The sequence below is a fragment of the Rana temporaria genome, chromosome 7, assembly GCF_905171775.1.
Source record: "Rana temporaria chromosome 7, aRanTem1.1, whole genome shotgun sequence".
NCBI lineage: Eukaryota > Metazoa > Chordata > Amphibia > Anura > Ranidae > Rana > Rana temporaria.
Genome location: NC_053495.1, coordinates 187,417,252 through 187,428,689, shown reverse-complemented (window position 1 = coordinate 187,428,689; position 11,438 = coordinate 187,417,252).

Below are 11,438 nucleotides of genomic sequence, written 5' to 3'. Positions count from 1 at the left end.
GAGTGGAGATGTGAACCATCTCCATAGGGAATAATGTATTTTTTCCCCTCTAGCGTTTTTGAGCGTCGCGCTTCAGGCGACAAAACGCTCAGGTGTGAATGCAGCCTTAGGCTGCATTCACACTGTAACGCGGCGTACGTGGCGTATTTTGCCGCGATTTGTTAACTTTTTTTTTACAAATCATTTACATTGATGTCTATGCCGAACACCGAAAGCCTGAAAAAAAGGGTCCCGGGCTTGTTTTCAGGCGGCAGGCGTACGGCGTTCGGCGTGAGATGTGAACCATCTCATAGACATCAATGTAAATTCGCCCCTCCAGCGGCAAGAGCGTCGCGCTTCAGGCGTATATACGCCTAGGTGTGAATGCAGCCTTAGAGGTGCCTCTCTTCTCTTTTATACCCTGTAAAAAAAATGCTTTGATATACAAGTGCTTTGGATTAAACGAAGACGATCTGGAACGAAGACATTGGGCCAGATCCACGAAAGAATTACGCCGGCGTATCTCTTGATACGCTGCGTAATTTCAAATTTTGCGTGTCGTATCTTTGTTTTGTATCTACAAAACAAGATACGACGGCATCTCGGATCGATTCGACAGGCGTATGTCTTAGTACGCCGTCGGATCTTAGGTGTGATTTTTCGGTGGTGTAATTCCGCGTCGAGTATGCAAAATAGCTTGTTACGGCGATCCACAAACGTACGTCCGGCCGGCGATTTTTTTTACGTCGTTTGCGTTCGGCTTTTTCCGGCATATAGTTACCCCTGCTATTATGAGGCGTACTCAATGTTAAGTATGGCCGTCGTTCCCGCCTCGCATTTTGAATTTTTTTACGTTGTTTGCGTAAGTCGTTCGCGAATAGGGATTTGCGTAGAATGACGTCACCGTCTTAGAACATTGGCTTGTTCCGGTTTCATTTCGAGCATGCGCACTGGGATACCCCCACGGACGGCGCATGCGCCGCTAAAAAAAAACGTTGTTTACGTCGGGTCACGACGTATTTACATAAAACACACCCCCATCACATCCATTTGAATCCCGCGCCCTTACGCCGCCAAAGATACACTACGCCGCCGTAACTTACAGGGCGAATTCTTTGAGGATTCGAAAAAGAAAAAAAAGTGACGGCGGCGTAGTCTATCTTAGATACGCTGCGCCCGGCGGAAAGATGCGCGGAGGTACGTGGATCTGCCCCATTCTGTCTTTGCCAAGAATTCATTGTCCGGATAACCCACAAGTACAGTGATCTGAGCATAACATCAATGTGTAGAGGACTATATATATGTGTGTATATATATATATATATATATATATATATATATATATATATATATAATAAATATAAATAAATATATATATACAGTGTGTGTGTATGTATATATATATATATATATACATGTGTTGTATTATTATTCCCTTTTTTTTTAAGTTTATGCATATGTCAGGAGTCTTGCAAATTACATATAATGTAAAATAAAGCCTTGAAGAATGAAACCCCTCTACTGAAGATGCCTCTGAACAGAATTATTGAATAAACATCACGTGGCCACAATATTAGTGGTTTATTTACTATCCTCAAAATATGTTTTTTTTTCTGGATCAGCCACTATCGATCCCTCGCTGAGTCGTCAAGTTAATGGGATAATAGAAACCGAGAAAAGAGTCCATCTTTGTAAAGACCAATATGATACATTTTATAATAATTGGACCACATGGGTACAGTGGACAAGCCCCAAACCCTGCAATCAGTAAAACTCATTTATAAGTGTAAATTAGTATGACCCCCATACACACTATTAGATTTTCTGCAGATTTTTGTCTTCAGATTTACCAAAACCATATAATATGAGGGCAAACCATAAAGTCTCATACACACGATCGGACTTCCATTGGACTTTTCCGTGGATTTCTGTCCAAAGGGCATTGTCCGTGAACTTGGTATGCATACACACGGCAGAACATTTTCAGCCAACAAACACGAACGTAGTGATGTCATAGACGTACTACATGTTTTTTCAGCTCTTTGGGGCCACCCTTTGGGCAACTTTTGCTAATGTTGTCTTATGGTTAGCATTGCTTCCGAGCATGCGTGTTTAGAATTTGGACTTTAGTACACACGATCGGATTAGCTGATGTAAGACATTTGTTATCTTCAAAACAAGATACGGCGGCATCTCGGCTAGATCCGACAGGCGTACGTCTTAGTACGCCGTCGGATCTAAGCTGCAATTTTTCGGCGGCCGCTAGGTGGCGTTTCCGTCGAATTCCGCGGCGAGTATGCAAATTAGCTAGTTGCGGCGATCCACGGACCTCCGTCCGTCCGGCGCATTTTTTTACGTTGTTTGCGTTCGGATTTTTCCGGCGTATAGTTAAAGCTGCTGTTATGAGGCGTACTCAATGTTAAGTATGGCCGTCGTTCCCGCGTAGAAATTTGAAATTTTTACGTTGTTTGCGTAAGTCGTTCGCGAATAGGGATTTGCGTAGAATGACGTCACCGTCGTGAGCATTGGCTTGTTCTGGGTTAATTTCGAGCATGCGCACTGGGATACCCCCACGGACGGCGCATGCGCAGTTAAAAAAGAAAAACGTTTGTTTACGTCGGGTCACGACGTATTTAGATAAAACACGCCCCCATCACAGAGATTTGAATGCCGCGCCATTACGCCGGCAAAGATACACTACGCCGCCGTAACTTACGGCGCGGATTCTTTCTGGATTTGAAAAAAAAAAGTAAGTTACGGCGGCGTAGTGTATCTTAGATACGCTACGTCCGGCGCATAAATGTGCCGCTGTACGTGGATCTGCCCCTATGTCTCTATACCCTGTAAACAGTCATTTCAGCAAAAAAAATGTTTCCTTTACAACTCCTTTAAGGTCCCTTTCACACCAAGGAGTTTGAAAAAATCCTGCCCTGCAGTCTTCAGTGTGAAAGCCCGAAGGCTTTCACACTGAAACGGTGCGCTAGCAGGACCGCTCCAAAAGTCCTGCTAGCCGCATCTTTGGAGCGGTGTGTTTACCACTCCTGCCAATTGAAATCAATGGGACAGCGCGGCTATACCACCCACAAACTGCTGTTGTAGCAGCGGTTTGCAGGCAGTTTTAACCCTTTCTCGACCGCTAGCGGGGGTTAAAACCGCACCGATAGTGGCCGAATATCGCGGCTAAAAATAGTGCCGCTATACCGCCAGCACACCTCCCGCGCCCAGTGTGAAATGGGCCTAAGGCCCGGTACACACGAGCAAACATGTACGGTGAAACCGGTCCGTCGGACCGTTTTCACCGTACATGCCTGCCAGAGGGCTTCTGTACGATGGTTGTACTAACCATCGTACAGAAGTCCGCGCGTAAACAATATGCGGGGCGTGTCCGCGTCGTCGCCGCGACGATGACGCGGCGATGACGCGGAGACGTGGGCGGGCCTGCCATTTAAAGGCTTCCACGCATGCGTCGAAGTCATTCGACGCATGCGAGGGACGGCGGGCGCTCGGACATGTACGGTAGGTCTGTACTGACGACCGTACATGTCCGAGCGGGCAGGATTCCAGCGGACGGTTTTAAAACACGTCCAGGAATATTTTCCCGCTGGGAAAAGGCCCGGCGGGCAAATGTTTGCTGGAATTCGGCCCGCTCGCGCCCACACACGACCGAACATGTATGCTGAAACTGGCCCGCGGACCAGTTTCAGCATACATGTTTGGTCGTGTGTACGGGGCCTTAGAGTTTCAATTTGTATGCAATCAGACAGGCCCCTTGCACTACATGGTTTTGGTAAATCTGAAGACAAAAATCTGCCGACAATCGAATAGTGTATATGGGGGTCAAAATATTTTATACTTATAAATTTGTTTTACTGATTGCTGGGTTTGGGGGTCAAACACTACAAAATAAAATGTATTGTCATTAATTAAACCACCTCAGGATTGCTGGTTTGATTTATCGTAGGTCCCTGAATATCAGTATTCAGTGGTTGTAGGGTGGGAGCGCTTCTTTGTCTGGCAGCGCTGTTACAAAGAAAAGATCCACGTTACCCCAAACACTTTTTGTTTATGATTTGATCGCTATGTCTTACAATGTAAATGAGACACTTTGTGGGAAACATACCAGGTGGTTGAAGGTAGGAATGTATTTACCAAAAGGGCGTATACCCAAAAGGCAGCATTTCTCTTGTTATTTAATAAGGAGATGAGAGTAAAGTGTAAAAGATAAACAAGCCATTTGTGTACGCTAACATATTCTATTTGTTAAAAAAAATAAAAGGATTACAAGGTGGATGTAAAGCCATTTGCATTGAATGTTGCATTTAGTATTATAACATATTTAGTTATGTCGGTGAGTTTACAGCAGGTCATTCCTAACATCTGTCTTTTATTATGGGGTTAATTTACTAAAACTGGAGAGTGCAAAATCAGCAGCTGTGTATGGTAGCCAATCAGATTCCAACTTCAGCTTGTTCAAATAAGCTTTGACAAACAAACCTGGAAGCTGATTGGTTTCTATGCACAGCTGCACCAGATTTTGCACTCTCCAGTTTTAATAAATCAACCCCATTGCCTGTAAGGCCGCGTACACACGGTCGTTCCAAACCGATGAGAATGGGTTGACGGGCCATTTCCATCGGTTCACCGCTGAAGTGGCCTGATGGTCTGATGTGTGTACACACCATCGTTCCAAAAACTGATCGGGTCAGAACGCAGTAACTTCAAACACACAACGTGCTGAATAAAATGAAGTTCAATGCTTCCAAGCATGCGTCGACTTGATTCTGAGCATGCGCGGGTTTTGAACCGATGCTTTTCTGTACTAACCATCGGTTTGGACCGATCGGGCAGCGGTCCATCGGTTCGATTTTAAAGCATGTTTTAAAATTTTGGACCGAAGGACAACAGACCGATGGGCTATACACACGGTCGGTTTGGACCGTTGAAACTGAACCTCGGTCCATTCTCATCGGTTTTGTCCGACCGTGTGTACGCGGCCTAAAAGTTTGCATGCATCCAAATAACAATATATAGGGATGTGGGAAAAATGAGAGGGATTATAACGTTGCCATTTAAACAAGTTATAAAAAATGATCAAATCAAAATTATAAATATAAACAATTTATTGATAATACAAAAATAGTATAAAAACATTAAAGATCAACTAGAATTGACAAAAGTTGTTACAGAGTCCCGACATGTTTCGGCAAATCGTTGCCTTCCTCAGGGGTATGAGTCAATCAATTTTGTACAATCTAATAAGAGATACATACACAAAATTAGTTCAGAGAATATAAACAATTGAATGTCTCAGAACAGGGCTACACTCTCAAATGATATGGGGGCAGATCCACAGAAGAATTACGCCGGCGTATCTATTGATACGCCGCGTAATTTCAAATTTCCCGCGTCGTATCTTTGTTTTGTATCTACAAAACAAGATACGACTGCATCTGTGCTCGATCTGACTGGCATACGTCTTAGTACGCCGTCGGATCGTAGATGCATTTTTCCGCCGGCCGCTAAGTGGCGTTTCCGTCGAATTCTGCGTCGAGTATGCAAATTAGCTAGTTACGGCGATCCACGAACATACGTCCGGTCGGCACATCTGTGTGGCAGGACGCTCTCTACCTGTTAGAGACTTCAAGGAGGTGTGAATTACTGGGCGTGCCGCAATTCATACTGGGAAATGTAGTTCTTACATGAACGAGCGATGCAAACCAGGAAGTGAATGAGAGAACAGAAACAAGAATGCCGGAGGTGATATAGATGAAGGAATTTAATAGGTATTTACTAGTTTTTTAACAGAATCATTACACTATTCTGTCTGTCTACCTTGCAGACATTAATTTTAGGCAAAAAAAAAATTTCCTTTACAACTCCTTTAAGCTTCATAGACATGGCTGCAAATGGGTGTATAGCATAGAGGGCCGTGTACATGTGTATAAAGCCATATGAGCCAGTGGCGTCACTAGGGTTGGTGTCACCCGGTGTGGTAAAACATGGTGTCACCCCCCTCTGTCTAGGCTGCCCAGCACCAAGCAGGCAGCGCACGGGGCGCACCCCAAACCAGCCCCTGTAAACGATAGTATAGGGCAGTATAGTGGCAGGTTAGGGTAGTATAGAGTGGTATAGTGGCAGGTTGGTGTAGTGGGGTGGTATAGGACAGGTTAAGGTGGTATAGGGCATGTTGGGGTGATATAGGGTAGTTTGGGGTGGTATAGGGCAAGTTAGGGTTGCATAGGGCAGGTTGGGGTGGTATAGGGCAAGTTAGGGTGGTACAGGGCAGGTTGGGGTGGTATAGTGCAAGTTAGGGTGGCATAGGACAAGTTGGGATGGCATGGGAAAGGTTGGGGTGGTACAGGGCAAGTTAGGGTGGCATTGGGCAGGTTGTGGTGGTATAGGGCAAGTTATGGTGGCATAGGGCAGATTGGGTGGTACAGGGCAAGTTAGGGTGGCACAGGGCAAGTTGGGTGGCATGGGAAAGTTTGGGGTGGTACAGGGCAGGCTGGGGTGGTACAGGGCAGGCTGTGGTGGCACAGGGCAGGCTGGGTGGTACAGGGAAGGCTGGGGTGGTACAGGGCTGTTTGGGGGGTACAGGGCAGGCTGGGGTGGTATAGGGCTGTTTGGGGTGGTACAGGGCAGGCTGGGGTGGTACGGTGCAGGATTGGTGATACAGGGCAGGCTGGGGTTGTACAGGGCAGGCTGGGGTGGCACAGAGCAGGCTGGGGTGGTACAGGGCAGGCTGGGATTGCACAGGGCAGGCTGGGCATGTCAGCTAAAAAAAACAAAACTGGATGGTGTCACCCCTCTAGCGGGTGTCACCCGGTGCGGACCACACCCCCCTAGCAACACCTCTGATATGAGCCTCCCCGAACGCAGACCGTCTAAATTCATGGGAATGCATATGGCCCTGGATGTGGAAGAAGGGGTAAACTTGGGTGCTACAGAGATCCAGGATGGTATAGCAAAAGGCAATAAGGAAAAAGGTAGGGATGTGACATGAGGGTATATGGGGCGGGGGTGGACTGTTGAACCAGCGATCAGTCTCATGTACTGGAGCTCCACCAGCCCTGAGTTTGACTATACATACATTTCAACTCATAAACATTCACATAGAATCTTTTCCTCCTGGTAAACATATACAGAAAATCTATAAAATAAAAAAAAAAACACATCATACATACAAAAAATAAATAAAAATCTGCTACAGAGTCGCTTAGCATCACTCATCAATACCTTTGTATCCCCCAATAAACAGATCTCCAGTACAGGGCAAATGTATGCACATCCCTTACCCATCCCACAATACATTTTTTGGAGCCCGAGGGCCCGATTAGCAAGTCAAAAGTGAATGTTTGCATAGCAAGCTCTTTAGTTTCACAGGAAGCAATTCTTTCTTAAAATATAACAATAACAATTAAGTACTGTCCTTGATAATTTTTTATTTGCACTATTATCCACATTTTTAATTCAATCTTATTTTATTGAGAAAGGAAAAGTGTACAGTATACAAATGTCATTCATTAACACTATACTGTATATAGAAACTAGCTGAATACCCGGCGTTGCCCGGTCTTCCTATCTTAACCTTTTGGGGAGGAAAATCATAGTAATATAAATATACCCATCTTTTATATAAGGGTGTAGGTAAGGGTTAATTTAACTGTCATATATTTTATTTGGCATATAAGTAATATGTGTACCAGGTATTATTGAAATATCTACAGCCGTTTGGAAGTTATGAAGTAACATGTATTTCCCATAGAGTTGAATGGGACTTTAAAGAAAAACCCCGACCATGGCAAATGGGGGTGGGTAAGGGTTAAACCACCTATCCTATGTTTGTTGCTGACATATAAGTAACATGTGTGCCAAGTTTCATGTTAATATCTTTAGCCGTTTGGACGTGATGCTGGAACATACATACATACATACACACACACACACATACACACACACACACACACGTTGAGTTTTATATATATAGATAGACATCATTGCAATACTGGTATCATACCATCTCAAGGTTTAGATCATTTGTGAGCTTCGATTGATTTAGTTTGGAATATAAGCCTGTATAGCTATATCGTCTTACCTGACTTATTACAGATAGGGGAGCACTACTATCCACTCAATGAGTGGCGCCCACTCATTACAAATAAGATAGGGCTTTTGTTGCTGTGCTAAGCAAGTTTTCTCTGAGGGAGGGGGAAGCTCTGTGTGTGCCACAATTATTAGATCATATAAATCAGATTATGATTTATATCATCCAAAATTTAAAGTAGAAATGTAGACAAAACTTTTTTTTTTAGGGAGTGTCTCTGTATTTTTTGCCATTTTTTGTGTCCCATTGTATAGATTTCCCTTCACTTCCTGTCCCATAGTCAAAACAGAAGGTAAAAGGAAATCCCTGCAAATTAAAGCGGTGGTTCACACTAAAAAACAAGTTTCTACCATGAAATTCAGCATACTAGCGTCAGCTAAAGTATGCCTTTATTTATTTTTTTGGCGCCGTACTCACAGTTTAATCCCGTAGTTAAGTTTCAGACTCCCCGCGGGGAATAGGCGTTCCTATGCAGAGGGAACATGATTGACGGCCGGCTATGGCGCGTCACGCTTCCCGAAAATAGCCGGAGTAGGACTCGGCTCTTCACGGCGCTATACGTCGCCTGCGCACAGACTAGGAGCTGACTGCGCAGGCGCCGTGAAGAGCCAAGTCCTATTTCGGCTATTTTCGGGAAGCGTGACGCGCCATAGCCGGCCGTCAATCATGTTCCCCTCTGCATAGGAACGCCCATTCCCCGCGGGGAGTCTGAAACGTAACTACGGGATTAAACTGTGAGTACGGCGCCAAAAAATAAAATAAAGGCATACTGTAGCTCGCGCTAGTATGCTGGATGCCATGGTAGAATTTTTTTTTTTTTTTTTAGGGTGAACCCCCGCTTTAAGGGACTCCCTTGGAGCCCTCAGGTCACCAGAACTAGTGTCCCTCTTGGAAGATTTCCCCTCTATTAGACCCCTTTCACACTGAGGAGTTTTTCAGGCGGTACAGCGCTAAAAATAGCGCTGCTATACCACCTGAAAAACTCCTGCCCAGCTACCTCAATGTGAAAGCCAGAGGGCTCTCACACTGAGGCGATGCGCTGGCAGGAGAGAAAGAAATCTCCTGTTAGCAGCATCTTTGGAGCGGTGAGAGGAGCGGTATGTATACCGTTCCTTCCCATTTAAAACAATGGGAAACCGCGGCAATACTAGGTATTAACCCTTTATCGGCCGCTAGCAGGGGTTAATACCACACCGCTAGCGACCGAATCCAGCGGCAAATCCGACGGTATAGCACCGCTATTTTTAGCAGCGCTGTACCGCCACCGCGGCTCCCGCCCCAGTGTGAAAGGGGCCTTACTTTTCTGGGGACAACCCAAAATTTTGAATTTCCTTTTTCTTTCACTTTTAATGATAATGGTAAACTGTAGGGTTGCACCGATTTTTATTTGCCGATACTTGACTAAAGTATTTTGGAGAGGGGGGTTCAGGGTAATTTTTTTCTGACAGGTCCCTGCTCCCCCATCTGCATTTCTCACCCAAGCAAGAATTACGAAAGCTTGGCCCACCCACTGCAACCCCCTGGGACATATCACACGTACCAGAAGGTTGGGGGACCGATCTCGTGCATGCAAAGTGTGGAGCCGGCTGTGAAACAGAAGGAAGAACCAGCCCCAGTGATTACAGTGATGGACTCCTGGGCTGCTGAGTATCTCTTTATTAAAAGTCTACAGCACAGGTGTCAAACACAAGGCCCACGTGCCGAATCCGGCCCTCCAGGCCATTTCATGTGGCCCTCACACCTCTCCTGCAGCTGCAGGAGATCTCCAGCCCTCCTCTGGTCCTCCTCCAGACCCTTACTTTCTGCTTTCAAACAATGCATTCAGCTTCTTCCCAGCAGTAGCATAAAGAAAGGGGGGTGCACTGTGATGTAAGGGAGAGTGGGGGTCTCAACTTCTGATGGTGGGGTGGCTCTTGACATCTAATGTAAGGGGATGCGCTGGACATCTAATCTTACAGATACAAACGGCCCTTTTGAAGACAATCATAATGCTGATGCGGCCCACGATGAAATTGAGTTTGACACCCCTGCTCTACAGCTACTGTATTTGGAGCTGCAGACTTTTATTCATTAAATTGTTTTAATGGCTGGAGTTCCTCTTTAAGTTTATGGCTCCATCCACATTAAAGTTCATAAACATCCGTTTTTGGGATTTTCGGCATTTTTTTTTTAACCACTTAAGACCCGGACCTTTAGGCAGGTAAAGGACCTGGCCAGTGTTTGCTATTCGGCACTGCGTCGCTTTAACTGACAATTGTGCGGTCGTGCGACGTGGCTCTCAAACAAAATTGGCGTCCTTTTTTCCCCACAAATAGAGCTTTCTTTTGGTGGTATTTGATCACCTCTGCGGTTTTTATTTTTTGCGCTATAAACGAAAATAGAGTGACAATTTTGAAAAAAAAATGCAATATTTTTTACTTTTTGCTATAATAAATATCACCCAAAAACATATAAAAAAAATGTTTTTCCTCATTTTAGGCCGATATGTATTCTTCTACCTATTTTTGGTAAAAAAATCACAATAAGCATTTATCGATTGGTTTGCGCAAAATTTATAGCGTTTACAAAATAGGGGATAGTTTTATTGCATTTTTATAAATTATTTTATTTTTTACTACTAATGGCGGCGATCAGCGATTTTTTTTCGTGACTGCGTCATTATGGCGGACACTTTGGACAATTGAAATTTTTTTTTGGGACCATTGTAATTTTCACAGCAAAAATGCATTGTTTACTGTGAAAATGACAATTGCAGTTTGGGAGTGAACCACAAGAGGGCGCTGAAGGGTTTAAGTGTGACCTCATCTGTGTTTCTAACTGTAGGGGGGTGTGGCTGTAGGTGTGACACTATTGATTGTGGTTCCCTATATTAGGGAACACACAATCGATGACGGCGCCACAGTGAAGAACGGGGAAGCTGTGTTTACACACAGCTCTCCCCGTTCTTCAGCTCCTGGGACCGATCGTGGGACTCCAGCGGCGATCGGGTCCCGCGGCCACGGTCACGGAGCTTCGGACTGGGTCGTGGGCGCGCGCCCGCGACCCACGGCTGGGCACTTAAAGAGGACGTACCTGTACGTGCTTGTGCCCAGCGGTGCCATTCTGCCGACGTATGTGCAGGAGGCGGTCCTTAAGTGGTTAACAGCCCATGAACTCCCATCTATGTTATCCTATGTGTCCATACACACAAGGACGTTTTTTGGACGTTTATCAGCAGTGGAGTTTATGGACGCTGATAAACGTCAATAAACACTCAAAAAAGGGTCTCACCAGCGTTTCTTAAAGCGGTGGTTCACCCTTATTAACATCTTTTTAGCATAAAATTCGGCATAGTAGGGCGAGCTATAGTATGCCT